The following is a 14,981-nucleotide window of genomic DNA, read 5'->3' as shown; positions in this document are numbered from 1 at the left end:
TACTCACTAATATTGTACTAATAAACTTCATTCTGCTATCGTACCCACAAGCTCCCGCGCGTTTGGGCAATAGTGTCTGCAAAGACACGTTCCTGGATGTCTTGATTACCACAGAGACTGTCAAGGCTATGTGGTCTATCACAGGGGACACCCTTGGAAGAGACCACTCAATCCTTGCCACCAAAATACTTGGAAATATATACGCTGGCACATTTGGTACAGCCAAGCTGACGGACTGGCCGGAATTTTGTAAACAAAGGGAGCAAGTCGGACTTGATGCTGAGGTTAACCAGTCCCTCACGCTAAAAGAGTGGACCAACCAAATTTTCTCTCACATTACAAACAATATTCGCCTTACTACGATGGTCCACTGTGTAGATCCACACTTTCTACACTTGTGGAAGGCAAGAAGGAGCCTAATCAATCGATGGAAACGCCAGCGGCTTAATCGTCGCCTGAAAAATAGGATACATCTCCTGACGAAGCAAGAAGCCCGCTACGCGGCTTGCCTATGCAAAAAAAGTTGGTTATCTTTTGTGACAGTCTCCAGAGCACACTAACTACATCAAATACCTGGAGGCTGCTACGATATGCATCCTACCCTTCCCAAAGCCAGAGAAAATCGAATCACACCATGTGAAAGGTAATTCACACCCACCCAGGGGACTCCGCTGACCTCGCAATGTACGTCCAAAATAAATATGTCCTCGTCTATCCAAAAACCCCCAACCTCCATACAGAAGGGAGCCAAGCGTTAATCTAGATGAAGACGTTTATATCCACGAAGTCAGAGCGACCCTTCACATCATCAGGGGCAACACGGATCCAGAAAGGGACGGCATAACAAGATAAGCTTCAGGTGAACTTAGATTACGAGTAAATTACTGACCTCTTGGCCTACCTCAACACGGTGTGGAGTTCAGGTGGACTATTCAGGTCGACTATGGAGTTCAGGTAGGACTAGTCCGTAAGACTGCTTACGTGCGGCTTATTCCATAGCCTGGAATGCCACCGATCGCAGAAAGTGTACGCCCCATTTCCCTAGCCTCTTGTTTTGGGAAGCTATTGAACCACATCATCCACAAAAGGCTACAGAACTATCTCGAACAGCACAACATGTTTCCTCATAGCAGGTGTGGATTTCGCATTCCCCTCTGTAACCGTTACATCCTTCTTTAAATTTTAAAGAAGAGGTCACGCCTAAAGCCTCCCGGGAATCCCCAAAAGCCATACTAGGCCCAGATATAAACGAGGGATTTGATATTGTCAGCCACACAGCTATACTCAAACAGTTAAATGGCCTAAACTCTGGGAAATGTACCTGCACCTGCGTTCGAGAATTCCTTGACGGCCTAAAAGCTATTCTCAAGGTGGGTGACCTGAAATGAAATTCGGCTTCCCTAGACAAGACGGGCACACCCCAGAGTGCCGTCCGGTCCCCCTTGCTAATTACCATAGCCCTCATTGGTCTCCCAACGCTCATGGGCGCTTCTCAAGGCATACGCCATGGACTACATGCGGACGGTATTGTGAAACGGGCCATTCATGCATCTATAAGGGACATGGAGAACAATCTAGAATAGGCGGTGGACATAGTCATTCAATACGCATGTCAGTGCGGCCTAGAATGCCCGCCGGAGAAATCGGACTTGCTAATCGTTTTATCAAGAAAGACACTCTCCTGGGTCACCAACCGTCTCCCTGTATGCTGATGGCCATGTACTCGTTCCGACTCCACAAGTCAGAATGATGGGCATGCTTTTCTAAGCAGATCCCTCGAACATCTAGCTGCTCAACACACTTAAGAACACCACGAGCAAGTTTCCCTTTGATCCGGAGGAGTACTACAAGACGAGGGGTATGCGAGAGGAGGATCTACTCAGGCTGGTTAAACCATTCGTCGTATCTAGGATCGATACTCCCCCCCCACGCTATACTCTAGAAGACCGAAAAGGAATATGTGGAAGCCCTGATACGCAAATCGCACGAAGTAGCCTTAGGACTACCTCTTACCATCTTAACGCTGAAACTCTTGCAGCTGTGAGTCCACAATGCATAGATGAGCAATTCGATGCCCACCATTTGAGCCTACTGTTACATCTCAACTGTACTCTACCGCTAAAGCCCTGCTGTCTCAACTCCGCTCTCCGCTGCACCACCCGCCGGCCTCAGCTTCCCCGAGATATTGGAAAGTTCATTAATGTGGCCCCACTGCCATGTAACGTGCACCCGACACATCACGAGGCTCGTGGGGAAGCTCGAGCGAACACAATTCTTAATCAACACGGCCGAAACTCTGCCACAGTCTATAGAGGCACCGCGTCATATCCCGGGCGAAGAGCTCTAACACCTGTTGTTTCTACTACCGAAAACTCATTACATGCGCATAAATTACTGCCATCCACTCTCTGGAGGTGGAGGAAGCAGCAATCTCCCTATCCATTGAACAAACCTCTGAAGAAATAATCATCACAGACAGCCCACAAGCATGTAGCACGTTCTCCAGCAGTTGCATATTATGACCTGCAGTACAATTCTTCTGCATCATCCTTCTCTACATCCCATAACAATTATTTAGGCTCCAGCCCACTCTGCCGTGGATAGCAATGAAGCTGCCCATCAGCGTACCTTAACGTTGGGCCACCGGGCAAGCCAGGAGTTCAGCGAGAAGTGGCAGTCCTGCTGCCTCTTGTGGTTCCACAAAATCACCCAGCTATACCACCAAGAACGAAAACTATATCAACCTGCGCACACACCTTACTGAAGAACAAGAGCGCCACCTCCAAGCCACCCAAAAAAACTCATTTCCCACCCCACTAGACCCCACATTCTGGCCCCCACCCTGTACTCCTCGCGATGCGCTTCTGCGAGGCTCCGGGCACAGTCTACCTTATCATGTGGGGCATCTGATAAGAACCCCCCCTAAAACCCCTTCCCTTCCCCTCCGCTGAGCACTGGAAGATTGCCCTGTCCAGCTCGGAACCTGACGACGAGCTCTGGCTGTGCAGAGAGCCCAAGAATCCGGTCGGACTCAAGGGGTCTTGAAATCAGGACTCTTCCCCGGAGCCGACTGCTTTAGAGACACGTTTAGTTCTCCTCCTCCTTCGTTTTCCAGCGCCAGGATCTGTCTATTTGCGCGGTACACCGCTCTACTCTTAACTTCCGAAGCCACATTTATTTGGTTTTTCGTTCAGCATGCTCATTAATACCCAAACCTAGCAATTTTGATTGCAACCCTTACTATCACCGGAAGCTGTCCCCTTCAAGTACTCAGACAAGAGCCACAATGGCCGAGACTCTTTGTTTCGTAATTTCCCGTTACACAGCTGGTCCTTTAACTTCAGATGCCATTTTTAATCTCTTTCTTGATTAGGGATCTCATACACCCCAAACGTAGCATCAGCGATGGTGACCTCAAGTCTCACTGGGAGCTCTCTAGTTCAAATGCTCACACGAGCCTTTGTTATGGCGAAGTTGTGCTTATAAAACCTCCGCCTTCACTATCTCATTGATGCCCCTCCAGCTCTCCATCTGCATACGCGCGGCGTCAATGTGAGCGCTGGCAGCTCTCACTCACAGTCAACTGCCGAGCGATTAGCCGCCACGGCTGCCCCACAAGCCTGTATGTTTCCCGCGCAGACAAGAAAGCACGTGGCGGTTAGAGTGCCTGCTGACTGTAAATGAGAGGGGGCTCAGAAGCACCACGCAAGGCGCCCTTCCCATTGCATCCTCCGGAACTCGAAGGCAGCCGCTTGCGACACGATGGGACGCGCTACCTATCGGCTCCTGCGTTTATACAGGGGGTTGGGGGGGCGGGCGAGAGGGGTGGCGCCTGGAGATTCATTGGTGAATTCATTTGTGCGGAGGTGGATGTTCCGCAATGGCTATGGCTCAGTCAGCCTGGCGGCTATACCACAGAGGCGAGGCTTCAAGTCAAGTGGTTTTCCTAGTGGCCTGCACAACCCTTGAACGTTTAGAAGCGTTTCCCGCGCAGACAAGAAAGCACGCGGCGGTTAGAGCGCCTGCTGACTGTAAATAAGAGGGGGCTCAGAAGCACAACGCAAGGCGCCCTTCTCATTGCATCTTCCGGAACTCGAAGGCAAAGCTCTCTTTTTGTCCGTAGCCGATTGATTTGCGCGGCACTTGTGTATTTTCGTACGTCAGAGTACAATTGCACCTGCAACAATCGCTGACCATTGTTGCAGGTGCAATTGTACTCCGACGTATGAAAATACACAAGTGCCGCGCAAATCAATCGGCTACGGACAAAAAGAGAGCTTTGAGGCATTTCGGCCATGGGAAAGAATGCGACAGCTGTGTCGACAGCCCTTGCCTGGCATTGTAAATAAAATGTTTCAGAATTGCACATCAACTTGCATTCGTGTCTATAAATGAGGTGCGTCCTTTTTTTGTAATGTTTCGGGATGTTTCTCCTTTTTGGACGCAAGCGTCCACGCGGTAACCTAGGTGAATTAGAGCAAAAATGCAGTTGAAGTCTAGCGTTCGTCTCGTGAAATTCTCGCTTGGTCCCGTCCTATAGGGCTAATAAAATGTACCTAGGCACATATAAAATTATTTCACTTTTTTATAAAGCTTTATATTTATTACGATAACACAGACCTGTCATGTAAGACTCTCAGCAAGTCTCTTTTGACGGGCAGAATAAACAAAATGCAGCTTCTTCTTGATGGTGGAGCCAAAGCAGATTTAATGAAGGTCAGATTCGAAAAGAAATGTTCCAGGGCAGAAGATCAAGCAGTCACATTTTTTTAAAGAATAGCCACCCCGCGTTCTTCTTTCGGCCTGGTATTATTCCCAAAAAGACACGGTATCACTAGGCGAGACATCTAGGGCATTGTTGTCAGCTGTCTGAAGGATACAAACCTTTGTGGCTCAAAGTTATTTGCTGCGAGTAGGTATAAAAGGTGGCAAGTGGGCGCATCAAATGCCGACCCAGTTTGCAAGGCGATTTTGCCTCGAAAGCTACAACACTGCGGGTAGCACAGATAAACTTTCCTCTTTCAAAATTTCTATTAATCTACATATTCTCGAACTCCGTCGCAAATTGTTTCGTCTGGTTAATTTCCGTTCACTACATTACAACCACTCGCACTTTTCCTCGGAACATATTTTTCCAGCACATCACATTTTCTTACGGACCGACAATTCGCAAATGGTATCTCCAAATTTTTACCGTAAAGAAAAATTCAAATCATCGCCCCTTGTCCTGTCAATAAACGATTGGTACCAATTACCAGGCAGTAATGTATCTGTGATAAATCCATCTTTTTTTGAAGCCGCTGTACTCAGATACCCTCACGCGGAAAGTGTTGCATAATTTCTCCAATTTTTTCTGAGATGGTTCTATCCGAAAAAATTGGGTCGTACTGTGTTGTTCGCCTTGTTACTGCTTTTTCCCTCTTACTTGCCCATTATTGCATGTACAAATTTGTGTCTGCACATTTGTTCCTTTTTTATACCTAGCAATTTTGGTTGTATAGCCACATACCCCCTATGTAATGCCCTGACGGGCCTTTAGGGTACTTAAATTAAAAAAAAACTGTACCGCTTCAGCGAGAAATCTCGAGACAATATCACCATTATGCGATTGCACTTATTCACTGGACCAGGTCACCACCATAATGAACTTCATTGTCAAGCGCCATATATTGAATTTCTGGCAGAAACAGGGCGCAGTGATTTCTGAGCCTGTATATTAGTGCTTAAGTTTGGAATCGCTATATTTAAGTCCCCTCACAATTAAGTAGTTCACAATGTTTAGTGCATTAGTGATGCTTTAGTGCATTAAAAGGCGTATTTCCGGTAATCGACCTATTTTTGCCACCTTCGAACACATCTCAATAATTTCAAGCTGTATCCCCCACAAGTCTGCAGTAGACGAGGAGAAAGAGAACTACTTTCTTCAGAACGACCCCTGCCACACGTACACGAACATGACATTAATTGCTTACAATCCTAAAACATAGAATGACATTATTTGGGTGGTCTGTGCTACACTCCAAAACGCCAAGGTAATAAATGTGTTAGGCATGATGGTGCTAATGACCAAAAATAGGATTGCACTCATATTTTAGAAGTTTTTATGTAAAGGAAAACGTTCTAGAAGGGTTAAAAATGTTTTTCTGCGAAAGAAAACGCTGTGAGAAATAGCTCTTTTAACGAATGGCGTGAGCCGCTTCTGATGACGACATCCGTTGCTGCCGTCGCTTACCATCAATAGCCAATTCCAGCGTGGTTGTTTTCCACATGGTTTTCCACATTAAGTTTACCGTTGTTCGTCTTTCTCTGATCGTTGTCGTGATCTGATTTTCGCGCGAGGCGGTAAACAGAAAAAAGGGAAGAAAATGCGCAAAAATTGCGCCCGTGTATAGTCGGCCGGTGGCATCGAGAAGGTCGTCTGCTGACGTTTCCGGCGCGCAGCTTGTAGCTGCACTTCAATTCTTGCGCGTGCGTCATCGGGCTTAGGAACGACGCTTTCAACAACGTGGTGAAGCCGCCAAACGGCAGGTGCAAAGTATCGAACAACTCTTGCTCGCCAGTTCTTTCGTGATGACCGCTGTGGCCGCGCACTCACAGGGGACGGTAGAGAGGTCGCGTTGGCGCTTCACGCGGAAAGAGAGGTGGTTGGAGGAGACACTGCCTCACTTGGGTGAAGCCCATTTTAAGCATTGCTTTAGGGTGACGCCGGCTAGTTTCCCCCTATATCGTGGATGCATGCTGCGCCGACCTTACTCGTCAGGGCACCGAGATGACTGAAGCGGTGTAGGTCGAGAAGGGAGTGGCCGTTGGCGTTTATCGACTCTGCTCCACCGCGGCAGTAGGAACCGTCGCGGAGGTGCTCTCGTTGGGATAGTCCACGGTGAACATGATTTAAAAAGAGCTCTGAGTCACCGTTTTGGACAATTTTGAAGACGAGCGGGTGAAGGCTCTTTCGCCCTCCAACATGCCCCAGCACATGAAGAAACTCGCAGTGGTGACTGGGTTCCCACAAGGCATTGGAACTCTGGATGGGGTGCCACTTCGCCGTGTAACCACCGCAAGAAGACGCCACGGAATAATATAACCATAAAGGATGGTAGGTAAAGCTTCTCTCCTAATTACGGCTATAAATATATACTTCTATTCTTCAAGCTGGCTGTTGGTGAAAGTGTTTATGTTTTTCAAGTAATAGAAATGCTTGCAGCTGTTCGTTCACCTTTAGAAAAAAACATTAGACACTTTCATGCGCATGAATGATTTACATATCTCCGTTCTCATGCAGATACAGCAATATCCTGCTGGCGTTGGTGGACCACATGTAGGTACCGGTTTCGGTACACGAACATCGGATCGCCCGGACGCTGCAATGATGCATACGTGTACGGGCGGTCGAAGGTCCGCAAGTTCGTGAAGAGCGAGGGATTTCCAGGACCAACGGCTGAGATTAAGGGAATGCTAGTGCCTCCGATCATCCTGTGCGATCAGCATTTTCCCCTCTTCGAGAACCTGCACAAATCACATGCAAGTGCTTCCCCAGAAACGCCTGTAGCAGCTTTCCAAAATAACACGTCAAAAACGAGAAAGTTAGTTTAGAACGCGTTTGGGCACCTCAAGGCGAGATTTTTCTTCATGATGAAGCGAATGGAGTGTGAGCTTGACACTTCTGTGCTAGCAATTGACGCCTGCTGTGTCCTCAAGAATAACTGTGAGGACTTCAGGGATGGCGTTGACTCACGATGTGAAGAAGGCGTAGCCATGTACAGTCCTCAAAAGTGTTCACAATAACAAAAAATTGGGTGCCAGCGCAGGCATAAAGCGGCTGCTCACGATAGTGCCCGGGTTATCAGCGAGGTAGTGCGCATGCGCCAGAGCAGCTGAGTGCAGAAGGCCAGACCCGCGAGCGTGGATTATAAGTTGCAGAAGATGCTCCGGTGGCTTCCGCTCTGCGCATGGGCTGGCACCCGCTTCTTTGTTGTTATTAACAGTTTAGAGGAATGTACAACGCCATGTAAAGCAGCCATTCCGCACCACTTTTTGCGAGAGAGGCAATGGCAAGAAAGTGCGTGCTGCACTGGAAACTACTTATTTAAACAAAGTGGTTAGGGACTTTGAAGTGCCTGTCAAACACACAACACCCAGTTTGCATTGTATAGTACGTGTGTTTTGAGTTTTACGTCTTTTTTATTTCTATCTTCAAGTGTTATGTGGTTTACAAAAAGCCTATTTGTAGTATATTTTATTTTACACGTTTGTTATTTCTATCATAAAGTGTTGCATGTTTTTCAAAAAGCCCATTTGTAGTATATTTTATTGTGTTATAGTTTCTGCCCCCCATTTGTCTTGTTCGTTTTCATGGTCTTTGTGGCACTTGTGAACTTCCTTTCCAGATTAATTATGGGTTTTAATGCGGTGCCGCTCACAGGCAATGAGGTGTGCAGTAGTGGAGGGATCTGGATAAATTTCCACCATCTAGGAATCTTTACGTGCGCTCGAAATCGCGAACACATGGGGGTGTTTGTTGCCTCCATCAGAAAAGCAGCCACCGTGCTCAGGAATCGAATCCATGTTCTTCGACTAAGCTGCACAACACTGAGCCGTTGCAGCGTGTCTTTTTTATTGATGTTTATTAATTAGATATAATTATTTAGGTACTATGTGAAGAATGCCTTGCAGGCGTATTTTCGTGCTTTGTTCACTTGACTGTCTTCATTGAGCTTATGTGCAGTGGTGGTGTATTGAGTAGACATGCTACTGTCTGCTGCGATTGCACAGTATTTGTTTTGTCATGTAATGATTCGTGTGTTGCCTCAGCGGGTACCTCATCGGCATTGTGGGTACCAAATAAACAAACATCACTCGTGCTCTTCTATTTGTTTGAAGAAGTGTGGTACCCAAAACATGTCTATAAAACTTTCAAGACTAGGTGTTTGTTCAGTTCAATGTATTTGCTGCCCAGCCATATGACAGGTGGGGTTTGGTAGGCAAGCAAAACATAAGTGGACCACATGAAAAGAAAGGGTAAAGAGGTACAAATTGTGTGCGGTATATCACGAGGGCGAACAACTAGTTTTACTGGAGTATAAAGGTAAAGAACCTATTCAAAATGCGACATGCATCATATCATAAACTTGTCCAACCACGACAGTACCATGCCGCAAGGTTGGAGCCCTCTCAGATGACCACAAGTTGCCTAAGTTTCAACAGCCTACTACAACATGACTCGCCGGACAAAAGCTTAGGCAAATGAAACCATTAATTTCTACTTCTGGGAAACTGAAATGCACCTCAAAATCCTCCGCAAAACAACTGGTTCTTATTGCAGAGTGTAAAACAGAGGAGTGAAGGAAATGATTCATATCAGAAGGCGACATAACGTCCCGGTATTGCAACTGTGGCAGACTCGTATCAAAATACATGACTCGTATCACAAAGCCGCAAGACAAGAAAGACAATTCAAAATACATGAATCGTACCACAAAGCCACAAACTCTTGACACGAGGGCTGCAGCAACGAGGGGTGAATAGAGAAAAGACGTTATTATCACAATGGTACATAAGCTCTTGGTATTGCACTAACGACGAAAAATATTCCAACTGCACAGCTTGTACCACAAGTACGTTCAGCTCAATATGTCAAGTACCGGATAAAAACGAAACAGTAGTGCGCACGCACGCGCGCACACGCACACGCACACACAAGCACACACGCACACGCGCACACACGCACACACGCACACGCACGCACGCACGCACACACACACACACACACACACACACACACACACACACACGCAATAAATCACTTTCATACAAATGTATTTGGGTAAACTACACAATGCAGTCACAAATGAAGCCTTGGTTGCGGCTGCAGCTCTTCCTTGCGAGCCTCTTCAATGGTTATATGGAGGGCCCTCTGCTCTTGCAGAATGTCGTCAAGCAAGCTGCCCCGTTTTGAGGTCCTCTTCCTTTTCTTCCCCTCAGCAGCCAGCCTGTTTGGTGGGCATGCTGGTGTTGCAGCTGGCTTGCTCGTGCTGGCCACCGGCACCTTTGAGCACGCCAGACCTTGTTCACTGGTGGGGCTTATAGGCACTGGCGCTGGCACGCATGATGTACTTGATGTTTCCAGCTCACTCTCTGCAGGCTCAGCCGGGTCGTCGTCAAAGACCCAATCTTGAAAATCTGCCTCATTAGGCTCGGGGGGAATCCGCGTTCCATACGGGTGACGAGCTGCGTAAACACAAATAAAGAATTGTTACAAGATTCCAAAGAATTTACTGGTTATGAGTAGCGCTAGGCATAGACAGATTAAAAATAATCCAATTAATAGGCAGGCGTCGATCAATTATTTCATCATCATTCCCGCTGTTTATTGATTCAGGTTCATATGCACTCACTCTAATTGCCGGGGGCACCAAATATTTGTGGCTTAATTACACCGAGTTAGTTTATGCAATGCTAAAGCGTGGTGAGCGCCCGCTCAGTTTTTTGCCGTGTATAGTTGTTTTGGAATTACTCATTTTTTCAGTCTGTGCTGATTATCACCTTATCGTTTTAATCACTATAATCTGGGATCATGCTTGCATCGTTTCCTGTCGTGACTTAAGACAGGTTATTGGAACATATTTGTGATCGTCGACATGCTTCCGTAGAATTTTAGCATGGCACTTTTGGGTCATTCTGCTCATATTACTTCAGCCGATAAACCGGTTAAAATACTTGCAACTAAAGCATTCACTGAATAATGAAATTGTTAATTGATCAACTGCTCATCTGTACGTATGACTACACTTGAACAATCCTACCCCTCATACACACATTAAATGATCAGTTATGCAATCACAATTACTAGTAATCAGGCACTTGCTGTACATTGTTTCTGGCTCTGGAAGTTATGCCGGCATGAAATTTCCTGTTTACCTCGTCGACGGTCTTGTTGCTTTCCACAACCCGGGTAGGGTCGTTTGCTGGTAACAGGTCCAAAAGTTCGTCCACTGCCCAGTAGTGTGGTCATTTATTACCAGGAGACCAGGTTGCCCTGTTTTTGTCTGTTTTGCTGTAAAAAGAAAACCCCCTAGTAATATTTCGTATGGAGAGGCAACAAAAAGAATTAATGATGAAACCACGGGCCAGTTGCCATTCTCCACCAGTATTCCAGTCTGCTTCACTATTTGGCGTGGGACAGAACCTGATCATAGTGCGAGCTAGGCTTTATCAGCACGCAACAGACATGCTTGTGTGCATATCCAGCACGCACTTCCGTCAGAAAGTAGATTGCCTGGCGCTATGACTAGTATTTTATGAAGAAACAGTCGTCATACAACGCTAGCAATAGATTGATTGTAGGCTGTAACGCACCACGCAACGCAAGCCATCAAGCGCGTCGTAGTGGAGTAATAATTTTGATCGCCCAGGGATCTTTAACGAGCGGCAAAATCTCGTACACACAGGCGTTTTTCGTTTTAGCCTCCATCAGAAGAGCGGCCGCGGTGGCTGGGAACGCTAGCAATAGTTGCCTTCAAAGCACGTCACTACACTGTTTAAGAAAGAAACGAACGTCCCGTGCGCTTGCTGAAGGCAGCCTCGAACGCTATCAAGCCCAAATATGTCACCAATTGTGTAGGACGTGCACAACGACGGCGGTCGTTTCAAACACAGCGTGAGAAATGGATGGTGCCTTGGTTCAATTTTGACGCCTAAAAATGATATAATTGACTTCAGTAGTTTTTACAGATGCCTCACAGAAATTTTTGCACCGATGCAAGGCAAGAATCATGTCGAAAATCGATTCTGACTGTCCCGGCCATGAGCTTCCACAAATCGGCAGCACTAGCGAAATCGCTTGCGGCGTGACGAAACATTGGCCGGCGTGTCTGCCCGGTTCAGGGTGACGTCGTATAGTCGTTTTTGAGACCGGAAACGATATCCTGCGCTGCTGCTGTCAGTGGCATTGGTTTGGGCAGGAGACATGGGTGTAGCTGTGTGAGCAATGCTTGTAAACTTTGCGCACTTTGCGTGTTTGACGTCTTTGCTCGTCAGTTCGTCGCCGGCGCATGGTGTTCCCTTGCACTGCGCGGTGCCGGCACCGCAAGGTGCGCGATGGCAACGCGCACCGCGGCGACGCGGCGGTGCGTATCGCTGAGCTCGCCCAAGTTGTGCTATGGCAAGCTCGTGGAACGCGAACTACTGCTCGTGGAAGCCTGTTCGAACAAATCGATGACGACGCCAAGATGCATTATTTTCCACGCGACAACATGCAGCGCTAAAAGTGGACTGAGTTCGTGCGCGGCGGCAGCCGCAAGAACTTTCGCCCAAGCCAGCGGGCTGGGCGTTGCTCGAGTCAGCTTGGGTGTTGGGAACTTTAGGCTTAGTATCGTGGCGAATATTTGATCGCCGGTATCTTTACAACTGCGAATGACCATCCCATCCCTCAGCGATAGGTGACCAAGACATCCGCCGTGGCCTGTTTTGATTCTAGCGCGCAGGTGGCGTCATCTTTCGGCCGCTCGCTGCACCGCGGTGCCGGCAGTGCTGGGTCGGAGCGCCGAACCTCCGCTGCCGGTCAGCGTAAGCTTACCATCGTGGCAAATATCTGAATGCCGCTTTTAAATTCAGCACTGATAACAACCCCTAGCACAATTTTTCACCAGACTAACATCTACTTTCTCGTATGTGGAACTTCTTTTACGTGATCAGACGGATTAGAAGAGCGGCGACAAGCTGTTCCTATCACGGTCTGCGCCCGTTCCAGCCGCAGTGATACTAAAAAACGGACGACGGCGATGACATCGCCGGCCTAATCGCTTGTCCAAGTAAAGTTGTTCTGTCTGTCTGTCTATCGGGTGGCAGCGACTTATCCAAGTGTAACGATTCAAACGACATGTCGACTGTGCGGGCGAGTGCGGACCATGTGCAATCGTAGCAGACGATGCGGCGAACGTCTCTGACGTCACGGGTGAGACCGTGACGTAAGACTGGCCCGCTTTCAGGCTGGCCTTCGAACGGCCATTTTCCAGCGCGGCGACCGAATTTGAAACTGGTTGCAATAAACGTCCTATAATTATTTCTATTTGGTGGCTGATGGCTTTCGGTTCGATTTTCGTAATTACAGGGCCAATAGTTATTTCTTTACAGCATAAAAACTGAAAGCGAGAAACGTAGTGTCAGTACTCCTTTAACAAACGCTAGGCGAAACCTATCGTTTGCCCTGGCCGGGTAGCGCGGATTCTAGCGCAATTTAAAGCTACGCTGACGCGATCCGGCTTGTCATTTAACGTGGTGCTCAAAGCTGAAGCTTCGCGACCAGGGTAAGCATCAGCTGTCGAGGAATCTGACATAATTTTATGACCCATTCATCGCTACGTTAACTTCAAAACAACGTCCTCAGTAACGCCAACTTTAAAACGCTTATAAAAAAAACTTACCGGTACTTGTTGACGAGGTTTTCAAGCGTGGTGTGCACTTCGGCTCTAGTTTTGATTACGCCAAAATCTGCGAGGACGGCGGTCATTTCGGCATACACTTTCCGGTTACGTTTCAGGCCCCGCAAATCGCTGATTCGCTCTTTGCAAATCTGAATTAACACGGACTCTTCGGCGCTCGTCCAATGCACCCGTCCCACTGGTTTATCTGCCCGTTGCGACATTGCGGGTTTCATACTGAACTGAACGAAAAACGCGCGGTCACAAACGAAGTGCACTTTGCCAACACGGCACAATAAATCGTCTTGCTTCGGCTACTTTTCCAAGTCAACAACCTGGTGCTGAGAGTTGTTTCAGTGGGGTTGGGTTCAAGACTAAGCAGATTTAAGGCGTTCGTCATGGCGAATGACGTGTCCGGGACTCCTTAAACCAAACATGAAATTAGAGCGAATTACATTAGATTTTAGCGTGTAGCAGCAGATAATGGCATTAACACCTAAGGCATTAAGCACACAATATCATTTTTCGTGTACGTCAGGCACGCGTTTAATTCGTCCTTTCTAGCTTATTTGCGAGATTCAGGGCTGAGAACTCCTGCATAAATATTCGAAATGCGTAGGCTTCCCTACAGTATTTTTTAGATGCTCTTATGAAAACCCAACAGTCTCATGCTACATACAACGCCGCTGGCACCTACACACGCATCGCACAGCAGGAAATAAATTGCCGGCCGTCTACTTGTTTTGTCGCTGTTGACTCGTGTAATTTTAATCTGTTTTTTTTGTGCCCAATGCAATAATTTTTCTGTACCATCACGAACATCCTATTAGTATGTTTGGGGATGTTTGGGAGGCTCACAAAGATCGTGTGAATATTTTCTTCAGGCTGTATGGCATACATTGCCTTCTTCACAAATTGGCTTTCGTTATGGCTGAGTGCAAGGAGGTGCGATCCGCCTCGTGCGTTGTTTATTCACATGCAAATGCAATGGGAGGGTTTGTAATATTCCACCGCGATGGCACCCCACACAACTTTGTCCACCAGAGTATCCATAGTACTGGAAGGGGGCTTTTGTGCTCCCAATTTCTATCGTACCCGTCGTTATCATAACGAACTGACTCTCAACCCGAACAATTATGCCATGTTTACTGTGTTGAAGGCTTGATCTACTCGCTTACGAACGCGATAAATAGTACACGTACATATATTACAAGAATCAAAAGCGATGAATATTTTCAAGCATCTTTATTGTTTCAAACCTTTCCAGGCGAAAAAGAACAAATCCTGGTCTACTCAGGATGGGGTCCTATGAATTGAAGAAAATTGCTCTCACTCTCTTGTCCTTGACTGAAAGCACGACCTACGAATCAGCTCGATTTTACTGTTTAAATAAAGTATTCGCCTCCGGCTCTTCCTCCTCCTCCACTTGAGTGCAGTTTTTCTATAACGCATATTTGAATATTGAGAAGGTATGACTGTGGGAAATGTGCCGAAATATCCCTCCAGGTCTGAACAAACATAGTTTTAAAGTATCATTACCGTAAACATGAATCGTTTTGCTCA

This window comes from Haemaphysalis longicornis, unplaced genomic scaffold (genome assembly GCF_048455015.1).
Source record: "Haemaphysalis longicornis isolate Haplotype H1 unplaced genomic scaffold, Haemaphysalis longicornis Haplotype H1 scaffold_146, whole genome shotgun sequence".
Classification (NCBI taxonomy): Eukaryota; Metazoa; Arthropoda; class Arachnida; order Ixodida; family Ixodidae; genus Haemaphysalis; species Haemaphysalis longicornis.
This window is presented reverse-complemented; position numbering follows the sequence as displayed.